This window comes from Sebastes fasciatus, chromosome 11 (assembly GCF_043250625.1).
Source record: "Sebastes fasciatus isolate fSebFas1 chromosome 11, fSebFas1.pri, whole genome shotgun sequence".
NCBI classification, from domain to species: Eukaryota; Metazoa; Chordata; class Actinopteri; order Perciformes; family Sebastidae; genus Sebastes; species Sebastes fasciatus.
In genome coordinates, this window is record NC_133805.1 from 701,352 (window position 1) to 714,101 (window position 12,750).

Below are 12,750 nucleotides of genomic sequence, written 5' to 3' on the forward strand. Positions count from 1 at the left end.
ATTATTATGATAATTTTATAATTATTTTTGTAATTTTATATAATTATTATCTATAATTATTATAATTATATTATTATTATAATTATATTATTATTATTATAATAATTATAGATAATAATAATTATATATAATAATAATAATAATTATTGTTATTATTATATTTGCATTTTGCTTGAAAAGTGACTAAAACATCTAATCGATGGATTGATTATTGTCATTTCCTACGATCTAACCCTGAACCTGAACCTCTCAGTTTAACACAGTACACTAATATATAACAACAGACTGTGTGTGTATGAGTGTGTATGTGTGTGTGTGTGTGTGTGTGTGTGTGTGGAGATATGAGGTTCCCACAGAATCTGACGCAGGTGAACTTCCTGTTGTGTTTACTGAACATGTCAGAATAAAAGCTCAGTGATGACAGTAAACACACAGTAGAGACCCCAAACAGGAAACTACCACACACACACACACACACACACACACACACACACACACACACACACACACACACACACACTCACACACACACACACACTCACACACACTCACACACTCACACACACACACACACTCACACACACTCACACACACACACACACACACACACACACATCACACACACACACACACACTCACACACACTCACACACACACACACACACACACACACACACACTCACACACACACACACACTCACACACACTCACACACTCACACACACACACACACTCACACACACTCACACACACACACACACACACACACACACACACACACTCACACACACACACACACACTCACACACACACACACTCACACACTCACACACTCACACACACACACACACACACTCACACACACACACACACACACACACACACACACACTCACACACACACACACACTCACACACACACACACACTCACACACACACACACACACACTCACACACACACACACACACACACACACACACACACACACACACACACACTCACACACACACACACACTCACACACACACACACACACACTCACACACACACACACACTCACACACACACACACACACTCACACACACACACACACACACTCACACACACACACACACTCACACACACACACACACACACTCACACACACACACACACACACACACACACACACACTCACACACACACACACACACTCACACACACACACACTCACACACTCACACACTCACACACACACACACACACACTCACACACACTCACACACACACACACACACACACACACACACTCACACACACACACACTCACACACACACACACTCACACACACACACACTCACACACACTCACACACTCACACACTCACACACACTCACACACTCACACACACACACACACTCACACACACTCACACACACACACACTCACACACACTCACACACACACACACACACACACACTCACACACACACACACACACACACACACACACACACACACACACACACACACTCACACACACTCACACACTCACACACACACACACACAACCCTGGACCTCTGTACTTGTGAGGACCCTCGCTGACATCATGCATCCTCTAACCCTGAACCTGGTTCTAACCAGACCAGGTCTCCGGGGGCTCAGGTAGAAACGGCGTGCACGTACTAAAATGTTGCGTACGCTGTTTTTCAGGCCGGGATGTATAAAACCAACGTGAGGTGAGAACGTCCTGCAGACGACAAAACACTGAAACTCATCTAATGTGTTAAATCATTTTTAAACTCAACTTCCTGAACTTTGTCGATGAAACAGAATAAACACAGATTCTTTAAAGTTCCTGTTTGTAACTTCTTCCAGGTATAAATCATTGCTGGTCGGCGTCTCCTGGTCTCTCGTGTGTCTCGTGGTCTCTCGTGTGTCTCCTGGTCTCTCGTGTGTCTCCTGGTCTCTCGTGTGTCTCCTGGTCTCTCGTGTGTCTCGTGGTCTCTCGTGTGTCTCCTGGTCTCTCGTGTGTCTCCTGGTCTCTCGTGTGTCTCCTGGTCTCTCGTGTGTCTCGTGGTCTCTCGTGTGTCTCGTGGTCTCTCGTGTGTCTCGTGGTCTCTCGTGTGTCTCGTGGTCTCTCGTGCGTCTCGTGGTCTCTCGTGCGTCTCGTGGTCTCTCGTGCGTCTCGTGGTCTCTCGTGCGTCTCCTGGTCTCTCGTGTGTCTCGTGGTCTCTCGTGTGTCTCGTGGTCTCTCGTGTGTCTCCTGGTCTCTCGTGTGTCTCCTGGTCTCTCGTGTGTCTCATGGTCTCTCGTGTGTCTCATGGTCTCTCGTGTGTCTCCTGGTCTCTCGTGTGTCTCATGGTCTCTCGTGTGTCTCCTGGTCTCTCGTGTGTCTCCTGGTCTCTCGTGTGTCTCCTGGTCTCTCGTGTGTCTCATGGTCTCTCGTGTGTCTCATGGTCTCTCGTGTGTCTCATGGTCTCTCGTGTGTCTCATGGTCTCTCGTGTGTCTCCTGGTCTCTCGTGTGTCTCCTGGTCTCTCGTGTGTCTCATGGTCTCTCGTGTGTCTCCTGGTCTCTCGTGTGTCTCCTGGTCTCTCGTGTGTCTCATGGTCTCTCGTGTGTCTCCTGGTCTCTCGTGTGTCTCATGGTCTCTCGTGTGTCTCATGGTCTCTCGTGTGTCTCATGGTCTCTCGTGTGTCTCCGCTGTTCAGACTCAGACTCCAACACAAACTCCAGTGAAGCACCAAAACCTCTTGGTTGTATCTAGTGAAGCTGTTAAACAGTGTTGGCCGCGGTCGGAGGACGCGGAGGAGACCGTAGCTCCTCTGCTCCTCTGCTCCTCTGCCTGCCTTCACTCACACACCGCGCTCCTTCTCTCTCTCTCTCTCCACCTCTCACGTGCATGCTGCTCACTCCACACTGCAGAAGAGTTAGTTTAGCTCTGAGAATATCTAGTGAATGATCAGTGGACGTTTGTGCAGAAATAACTGCTGCAGCTCCTCCAGACCAACAGAGGTTTCCCGTGTCTTGTGAAGTGACGGGGCTCCGCAGAGAGAAACGTTATCGTCTCCCCCGTTCCCTCCGGCCGCGGTCGGGAGGCTGAGGCGGGAAAAGCCAACACTAGTATCAGCATTGATTCATGGAGAGACCTTGGTCTGGTCAGCTAACATTACTGCCAAGCAGCTGAAATATAGAGTGATATTGTGCTTTTAGCTGACGTGTGTCTCCTCACTGTGTTGAGCGATGCTCCTTCATGTCTATGTAGAGCGAGCACAAGCGCCAGCAACAGGACGCTGACTTTAGTTTCGCTGCGTTTGTTACTGATTCCTGAGGAAAGAACATCAAATACAATGTGTTTTGTAGCTTCCAGCTCAGTAACGAGCTCTTCAACTTCACACTCAGTAACGAGCTCTTCAACTTCACACTCAGTAACGAGCTCTTCAACTTCACACTCAGTAACGAGCTCTTCAACTTCACACTCAGTAACGAGCTCTTCAACTTCACACTCAGTAACGAGCTCTTCAACTTCACACTCAGTAACGAGCTCTTCAACTTCACACTCAGTAACGAGCTCTTCATCTTCACAATCAGTAACGAGCTCTTCAACTTCACACTCAGTAACGAGCTCTTCATCTTCACACTCAGTAACGAGCTCTTCATCTTCACACTCAGTAACGAGCTCTTCAACTTCACACTCAGTAACGAGCTCTTCAACTTCACACTCAGTAACGAGCTCTTCAACTTCACACTCAGTAACGAGCTCTTCAATTTCACACTCAGTAACGAGCTCTTCAACTTCACACTCAGTAACGAGCTCTTCATCTTCACACTCAGTAACGAGCTCTTCATCTTCACAATCAGTAACGAGCTCTTCAACTTCACACTCAGTAACGAGCTCTTCATCTTCACACTCAGTAACGAGCTCTTCATCTTCACACTCAGTAACGAGCTCTTCATCTTCACACTCAGTAACGAGCTCTTCAACTTCAGACGCAGGGAAATTCAGGTTTTTTCTTCCTTTTCCAGCAGATTTGCTGTTATTGTTGTTTAGACGATCGGTGACAGAGTGGAGTGTGTTTCTAGTCATTAGCATAGTTATTAATGGGAGGAGACAAGATGGACCGGGTGGACCAGGTGGACCAGGTGGACCAGGTGAACCGGGTGGACCAGGTGGACCAGGTGGACCAGGTGAACCGGGTGGTCCAGGTGGACTGTGCAGCTGCGCTCAGTTTCACATGAACATGGACGTATGAAGGAAAGCTGTGCAAGAGCAGGACCAGGAGCAGGAGCAGGAGCAGGAGCAGGAGCAGGAGCAGGAGCAGGAACAGGAACAGGAACAGGAACAGGAACAGGAACAGGAACAGGAGCAGGAACAGGAAGAGGAACAGGAACAGGAACAGGAACAGGAACAGGAGCAGGAACAGGAACAGGAACAGGAACAGGAGCAGGAACAGGAACAGGAAGAGGAGCAGGAAGAGGAAGAGGAACAGGAACAGGAAGAGGAAGAGGAACAGGAGCAGGAACAGGAAGAGGAGTAGGAGCAGGAAGAGGAAGAGGAACAGGAACAGGAAGAGGAAGAGGAACAGGAGCAGGAACAGGAAGAGGAGCAGGAACAGGAAGAGGAAGAGGAAGAGGAACAGGAGCAGGAACAGGAAGAGGAGTAGGAGCAGGAAGAGGAACAGGAACAGGAAGAGGAAGAGGAACAGGAGCAGGAACAGGAGCAGGAACAGGAAGAGGAGCAGGAACAGGAAGAGGAAGAGGAAGAGGAACAGGAGCAGGAACAGGAAGAGGAGTAGGAGCAGGAAGAGGAACAGGAAGAGGAACAGGAGCAGGAACAGGAAGAGGAAGAGGAAGAGGAACAGGAGCAGGAACAGGAAGAGGAGTAGGAGCAGGAAGAGGAACAGGAACAGGAAGAGGAAGAGGAACAGGAGCAGGAACAGGAGCAGGAACAGGAAGAGGAGCAGGAACAGGAACAGGAGCAGGAACAGGAAGAGGAGTAGGAGCAGGAACAGGAAGAGGAGCAGGAAGAGGAAGAGGAAGAGGAAGAGGAACAGGAGCAGGAACAGGAAGAGGAGTAGGAGCAGGAACAGGAAGAGGAGCAGGAACAGGAAGAGGAAGAGGAACAGGAGCAGGAACAGGAAGAGGAGCAGGAACAGGAAGAGGAGCAGGAACAGGAAGAGGAACAGGAAGAGGAGCAGGAACAGGAAGAGGAGTAGGAGCAGGAACAGGAAGAGGAGTAGGAGCAGGAACAGGAAGAGGAGCAGGAACAGGAAGAGGAGCAGGAACAGGAAGAGGAGCAGGAGCAGGAAGAGGAGCAGGAACAGGAAGAGGAGCAGGAACAGGAAGAGGAGTAGGAACAGGAAGAGGAGCAGGAGCAGGAAGAGGAGCAGGAACAGGAAGAGGAGCAGGAACAGGAAGAGGAACAGGAACAGGAAGAGGAGCAGGAACAGGAAGAGGAGTAGGAGCAGGAACAGGAAGAGGAGCAGGAACAGGAAGAGGAGTAGGAACAGGAACAGGAAGAGGAACAGGAGCAGGAGCAGGAAGAGGAACAGGAGCAGGAACAGGAACAGGAACAGGAAGAGGAAGAGGAAGAGGAGCAGGAGCAGGAAGAGGAACAGGAAGAGGAACAGGAAGAGGAAGAGGAGCAGGAACATTAAGAGGAGTAGGAAGAGGAACAGGAGCAGGAGCAGGAACAGGAAGAGGAAGAGGAACAGGAGCAGGAAGAGGAACAGGAGCAGGAACAGGAACAGGAAGAGGAAGAGGAAGAGGAACAGGAGCAGGAGCAGGAAGAGGAACAGGAACAGGAAGAGGAAGAGGAAGAGGAGCAGGAACAGGAAGAGGAGCAGGAGCAGGAAGAGGAGTAGGAAGAGGAACAGGAGCAGGAACAGGAAGAGGAAAAGGAACAGGAGCAGGAGCAGGAAGAGGAACAGGAGCAGGAACAGGAACAGGAACAGGAACAGGAACAGGAACAGGAACAGGAACAGGAAGAGGAGTAGGAACAGGGAGAGGAACAGGAAGAGGAGTAGGAGCAGGAAGAGGAACAGGAAGAGGTAGAGGAGTAGGAGCAGGAAGAGGAACAGGAACAGGAACAGGAACAGGAACAGGAAGAGGAACAGGAACAGGAACAGGAAGAGGAGCAGGAAGAGGAAGAGGAGCAGGAGCAGGAAGAGGAAGAGGAAGAGGAAGAGGAAGAGGAAGAGGAAGAGGAAGAGGAGCAGGAACAGGAAGAGGAGCAGGAGCAGGAAGAGGAAGAGGAACAGGAGCAGGAAGAGGAACAGGAACAGGAAGAGGAACAGGAAGAGGAGTAGGAACAGGAAGAGGAGCAGGAGCAGGAAGAGGAGCAGGAACAGGAAGAGGAACAGGAAGAGGAAGAGGAAGAGGAGCAGGAACAGGAAGAGGAGCAGGAACAGGAAGAGGAACAGGAGCAGGAAGAGGAACAGGAGCAGGAACAGGAACAGGAGCAGGAACAGGAACAGGAACAGGAAGAGGAAGAGGAAGAGGAACAGGAGCAGGAGCAGGAAGAGGAGTAGGAAGAGGAGCAGGAACAGGAACAGGAAGAGGAGTAGGAACAGGGAGAGGAACAGGAAGAGGAGTAGGAGCAGGAAGAGGAACAGGAAGAGGAGTAGGAACAGGAAGAGGAGCAGGAGCAGGAAGAGGAGCAGGAACAGGAACAGGAGTAGGAGCAGGAAGAGGAAGAGGAGCAGGAACAGGAAGAGGAGTAGGAAGAGGAGCAGGAACAGGAACAGGAAGAGGAGTAGGAACAGGAGCAGGAACAGGAGCAGGAACAGGAACAGGAACAGGAAGAGGAAGAGGAAGAGGAACAGGAGCAGGAGCAGGAAGAGGAGTAGGAAGAGGAGCAGGAACAGGAACAGGAAGAGGAGTAGGAACAGGGAGAGGAACAGGAAGAGGAGTAGGAGCAGGAAGAGGAACAGGAAGAGGTAGAGGAGTAGGAGCAGGAACAGGAACAGGAACAGGAAGAGGAAGAGGAAGAGGAAGAGGAGCAGGAACAGGAAGAGGAGTAGGAAGAGGAGCAGGAACAGGAACAGGAAGAGGAGTAGGAACAGGAGCAGGAACAGGAGCAGGAACAGGAACAGGAACAGGAAGAGGAAGAGGAAGAGGAACAGGAGCAGGAACAGGAGCAGGAACAGGAACAGGAAGAGGAGTAGGAGCAGGAACAGGAAGAGGAGCAGGAACAGGAAGAGGAAGAGGAACAGGAGCAGGAAGAGGAGCAGGAACAGGAACAGGAAGAGGAGTAGGAACAGGGAGAGGAACAGGAAGAGGAGTAGGAGCAGGAAGAGGAACAGGAAGAGGTAGAGGAGTAGGAGCAGGAAGAGGAACAGGAACAGGAACAGGAACAGGAAGAGGAACAGGAACAGGAACAGGAAGAGGAGCAGGAAGAGGAAGAGGAGCAGGAGCAGGAAGAGGAAGAGGAAGAGGAAGAGGAAGAGGAGCAGGAACAGGAAGAGGAGCAGGAGCAGGAAGAGGAAGAGGAACAGGAGCAGGAAGAGGAACAGGAACAGGAACAGGAACAGGAAGAGGAGTAGGAACAGGGAGAGGAACAGGAAGAGGAGTAGGAGCAGGAAGAGGAACAGGAAGAGGTAGAGGAGTAGGAGCAGGAAGAGGAACAGGAACAGGAACAGGAACAGGAAGAGGAACAGGAACAGGAACAGGAAGAGGAGCAGGAAGAGGAAGAGGAGCAGGAGCAGGAAGAGGAAGAGGAAGAGGAAGAGGAAGAGGAAGAGGAAGAGGAGCAGGAACAGGAAGAGGAGCAGGAGCAGGAAGAGGAAGAGGAACAGGAGCAGGAAGAGGAACAGGAACAGGAAGAGGAACAGGAAGAGGAGTAGGAACAGGAAGAGGAGCAGGAGCAGGAAGAGGAGCAGGAACAGGAAGAGGAGTAGGAACAGGAAGAGGAACAGGAACAGGAACAGGAACAGGAAGAGGAACAGGAACAGGAACAGGAAGAGGAGCAGGAAGAGGAAGAGGAGCAGGAGCAGGAAGAGGAAGAGGAAGAGGAAGAGGAAGAGGAAGAGGAGCAGGAACAGGAAGAGGAGCAGGAGCAGGAAGAGGAAGAGGAACAGGAGCAGGAAGAGGAACAGGAACAGGAAGAGGAACAGGAAGAGGAGTAGGAACAGGAAGAGGAGCAGGAGCAGGAAGAGGAGCAGGAACAGGAAGAGGAACAGGAAGAGGAAGAGGAAGAGGAGCAGGAACAGGAAGAGGAGCAGGAACAGGAAGAGGAACAGGAGCAGGAAGAGGAACAGGAGCAGGAACAGGAACAGGAACAGGAGTAGGAGCAGGAAGAGGAAGAGGAGCAGGAACAGGAAGAGGAGTAGGAAGAGGAGCAGGAACAGGAACAGGAAGAGGAGTAGGAACAGGAGCAGGAACAGGAGCAGGAACAGGAACAGGAACAGGAAGAGGAAGAGGAAGAGGAACAGGAGCAGGAGCAGGAAGAGGAAGAGGAAGAGGAACAGGAGCAGGAACAGGAGCAGGAACAGGAACAGGAAGAGGAGTAGGAGCAGGAACAGGAAGAGGAGCAGGAACAGGAAGAGGAAGAGGAACAGGAGCAGGAAGAGGAGCAGGAACAGGAAGAGGAGCAGGAGCAGGAAGAGGAGTAGGAAGAGGAACAGGAGCAGGAACAGGAGCAGGAACAGGAAGAGGAGCAGGAGCAGGAAGAGGAACAGGAGCAGGAACAGGAAGAGGAGCAGGAACAGGAACAGGAGCAGGAGCAGGAAGAGGAACAGGAGCAGGAACAGGAACAGGAGTAGGAGCAGGAACAGGAACAGGAAGAGGAGCAGGAGCAGGAAGAGGAAGAGGAGCAGGAACAGGAAGAGGAGCAGGAGCAGGAAGAGGAACAGGAGCAGGAAGAGGAGCAGGAACAGGAAGAGGAGCAGGAGCAGGAAGAGGAAGAGGAGCAGGAAGAGGAAGAGGAAGAGGAACAGGAGCAGGAACAGGAAGAGGAGTAGGAGCAGGAAGAGGAAGAGGAACAGGAACAGGAAGAGGAAGAGGAACAGGAGCAGGAACAGGAAGAGGAGCAGGAACAGGAAGAGGAAGAGGAAGAGGAACAGGAGCAGGAACAGGAAGAGGAGTAGGAGCAGGAAGAGGAACAGGAACAGGAAGAGGAAGAGGAACAGGAGCAGGAACAGGAGCAGGAACAGGAAGAGGAGCAGGAACAGGAAGAGGAAGAGGAAGAGGAACAGGAGCAGGAACAGGAAGAGGAGTAGGAGCAGGAAGAGGAACAGGAACAGGAAGAGGAAGAGGAACAGGAGCAGGAACAGGAGCAGGAACAGGAAGAGGAGCAGGAACAGGAACAGGAGCAGGAACAGGAAGAGGAGTAGGAGCAGGAACAGGAAGAGGAGCAGGAACAGGAAGAGGAAGAGGAAGAGGAACAGGAGCAGGAACAGGAAGAGGAGTAGGAGCAGGAACAGGAAGAGGAGCAGGAACAGGAAGAGGAAGAGGAACAGGAGCAGGAACAGGAAGAGGAGCAGGAACAGGAAGAGGAGCAGGAACAGGAAGAGGAACAGGAAGAGGAGCAGGAACAGGAAGAGGAGTAGGAGCAGGAACAGGAAGAGGAGCAGGAACAGGAAGAGGAGCAGGAACAGGAAGAGGAGCAGGAGCAGGAAGAGGAGCAGGAACAGGAAGAGGAGCAGGAACAGGAAGAGGAGTAGGAACAGGAAGAGGAGCAGGAGCAGGAAGAGGAGCAGGAACAGGAAGAGGAGCAGGAACAGGAAGAGGAACAGGAACAGGAAGAGGAGCAGGAACAGGAACAGGAAGAGGAGCAGGAGCAGGAAGAGGAAGAGGAGCAGGAACAGGAAGAGGAGCAGGAGCAGGAAGAGGAACAGGAGCAGGAAGAGGAAGAGGAAGAGGAACAGGAGCAGGAACAGGAAGAGGAGCAGGAAGAGGAAGAGGAACAGGAACAGGAAGAGGAAGAGGAACAGGAGCAGGAACAGGAAGAGGAGCAGGAACAGGAAGAGGAAGAGGAAGAGGAACAGGAGCAGGAACAGGAAGAGGAGTAGGAGCAGGAAGAGGAACAGGAACAGGAAGAGGAAGAGGAACAGGAGCAGGAACAGGAGCAGGAACAGGAAGAGGAGCAGGAACAGGAAGAGGAAGAGGAACAGGAGCAGGAACAGGAAGAGGAGTAGGAGCAGGAAGAGGAACAGGAAGAGGAACAGGAGCAGGAACAGGAAGAGGAAGAGGAAGAGGAACAGGAGCAGGAACAGGAAGAGGAGTAGGAGCAGGAAGAGGAACAGGAACAGGAAGAGGAAGAGGAACAGGAGCAGGAACAGGAGCAGGAACAGGAAGAGGAGCAGGAACAGGAACAGGAGCAGGAACAGGAAGAGGAGTAGGAGCAGGAACAGGAAGAGGAGCAGGAACAGGAAGAGGAAGAGGAAGAGGAACAGGAGCAGGAACAGGAAGAGGAGTAGGAGCAGGAACAGGAAGAGGAGCAGGAACAGGAAGAGGAAGAGGAACAGGAGCAGGAACAGGAAGAGGAGCAGGAACAGGAAGAGGAGCAGGAACAGGAAGAGGAACAGGAAGAGGTGCAGGAACAGGAAGAGGAGTAGGAGCAGGAACAGGAAGAGGAGTAGGAGCAGGAACAGGAAGAGGAGCAGGAACAGGAAGAGGAGCAGGAACAGGAAGAGGAGCAGGAGCAGGAAGAGGAGCAGGAACAGGAAGAGGAGCAGGAACAGGAAGAGGAGTAGGAACAGGAAGAGGAGCAGGAGCAGGAAGAGGAGCAGGAACAGGAAGAGGAACAGGAACAGGAAGAGGAGTAGGAACAGGAAGAGGAGCAGGAGCAGGAAGAGGAGCAGGAACAGGAAGAGGAACAGGAACAGGAAGAGGAGCAGGAACAGGAAGAGGAGCAGGAACAGGAAGAGGCGTACGCACGGTTTTATAAGTGTGAAAGTTTCTGTGCTTACGTATTTTTCCAATTTTGTGAGAATGCTGTCTTCCAGCATGAAAGCTGCGCAGTCTTTTATATATGAGGCCCTGGGTCCCTGGACCGGGTCCCTGGACCGGGTCCCTGGACTAGGAAGCAGGATTTGGCGTTAGCGAGGTAACTTCAGGTTTTTCCGTCCTAAGGAGGTGGATCATTTCTTACCATGGTTGCCATGGTAACTAATGCTGAACAGCTGACCTGCTCCGGAACAGGTTATGTTCCAGATCAGAGATCGACTCTTATAAAAGCACCTCCTACTGACCAATCAGAGAGCAGTGTGCAGATCACATGATAATATTACACACACATGAAGAAGTTAGACTCATAATCAGACTATAACAACACAGTTTAAACTGACAGATGAAGAAGTTTAAATCATAATCAGACTATAACAACACAGTTTAAACTGACAGATGAAGAAGTTTAAATCATAATCAGACTATAACAACACAGTTTAAACTGACAGATGCAGGAAGAACATCTGGATTCATGCTGTGGGTGTTTTTACCGCTTTGAATTCTGTTTCTATATTTATTTATTTGACTTGGTCTTGAGTCCGTTTCACAGCGCCGGAGACGGGACGCATGTTGTTATCAGAGGACAATAAAACAGAATCAATATAAATATACTCAGAACATAATGAATGAACAACAGAACAATATTAAGACCAGTCAGTAGTTTATGATCCCGGATCTCCAGTCTCCTCCCGGGTCTAACGGGTTCACTTCATTTAACCACATCCTCTTCAAGCGTGGTCAGCGTGGTGTTGAGAAGTTCCTGATGCCAGACCTCAAAGCTTTTTAGCTTTCGTTGAACGTAGTTGCCGTGGCGACGCATCAATCGCCATGAAACAGGAAGTTGTTTTTGAAGGAATGGATCTGGTTGTAAACAGATGAAAGTCAGCCGACTCATTCAGAGAGATGAAATGTGTTAACGGAACACTTTCTGTACTTTGGTGTGGCAAGGGAGCAAAGCAGCCCTCGCAGTACGTTTCACCTAGATGTACGAGATTTGTTAGGAACATGTATCACGTATAGACTTAAAACAAAGTGTCTTGGGGCCGTGCGCTAAACCCAACAGGCTCTGTTCTTTAACGAACTCCTCCTACAGATTGAACCCGATCAACTTCAGATTTGGTCGGTACGGTCTAAAGACCTTTGTGATTCAAAGATGTTCAAATCGTGAGGTTTTCTGAAACGGCGTTGACGCGGCGTGGCGGCGAATTTCATGAGTCGCCATTGAAAGACAAACTGTTGTAACTGGATTGTACTTCGTCCAATCTGCCCCAAACTGGACCTTCTTCATAAGAGTCCAGGCCTGAGGACATCTACAGGACATCTACAGGACATCTACAGGACATCTACAGGACATCTACAGGACAATATAGACTCATAGTCATAGCGCCACCTACTGGCAACAGGAAGTCGGCGTTATGTGACAAACATCGTCTGATTCAGATGAAATGTACATTGTGTGGTCTGCACTTGATAATGAGCATCATAGTGCATGTTTAGCGTGCGTTCTCTAGCGCCACATAGTGCACACAGGAAGTGGTGAAAACTTTGCAATACCTCATTTCCTGTGCGACTCAATCCACGCAGGAAATAACGTCTAACATGCGAGTGCAGTGTCGACCAGCGTCCCGCCAGGACCCCCGACGTGCACTAAGGTGCGAGGGCCCGACGTGCACTAAGGTGCGAGGGCCCGACGTGCACTAAGGTGCGAGGGCCCGACGTGCACTAAGGTGCGAGGGCCCGTTCATCGCTGCTCGCAGCTTTAATTGAATGTGTTTTATAAACTGTTCCAAGTTTTTGTAACACAAACAGCAGAAGGAC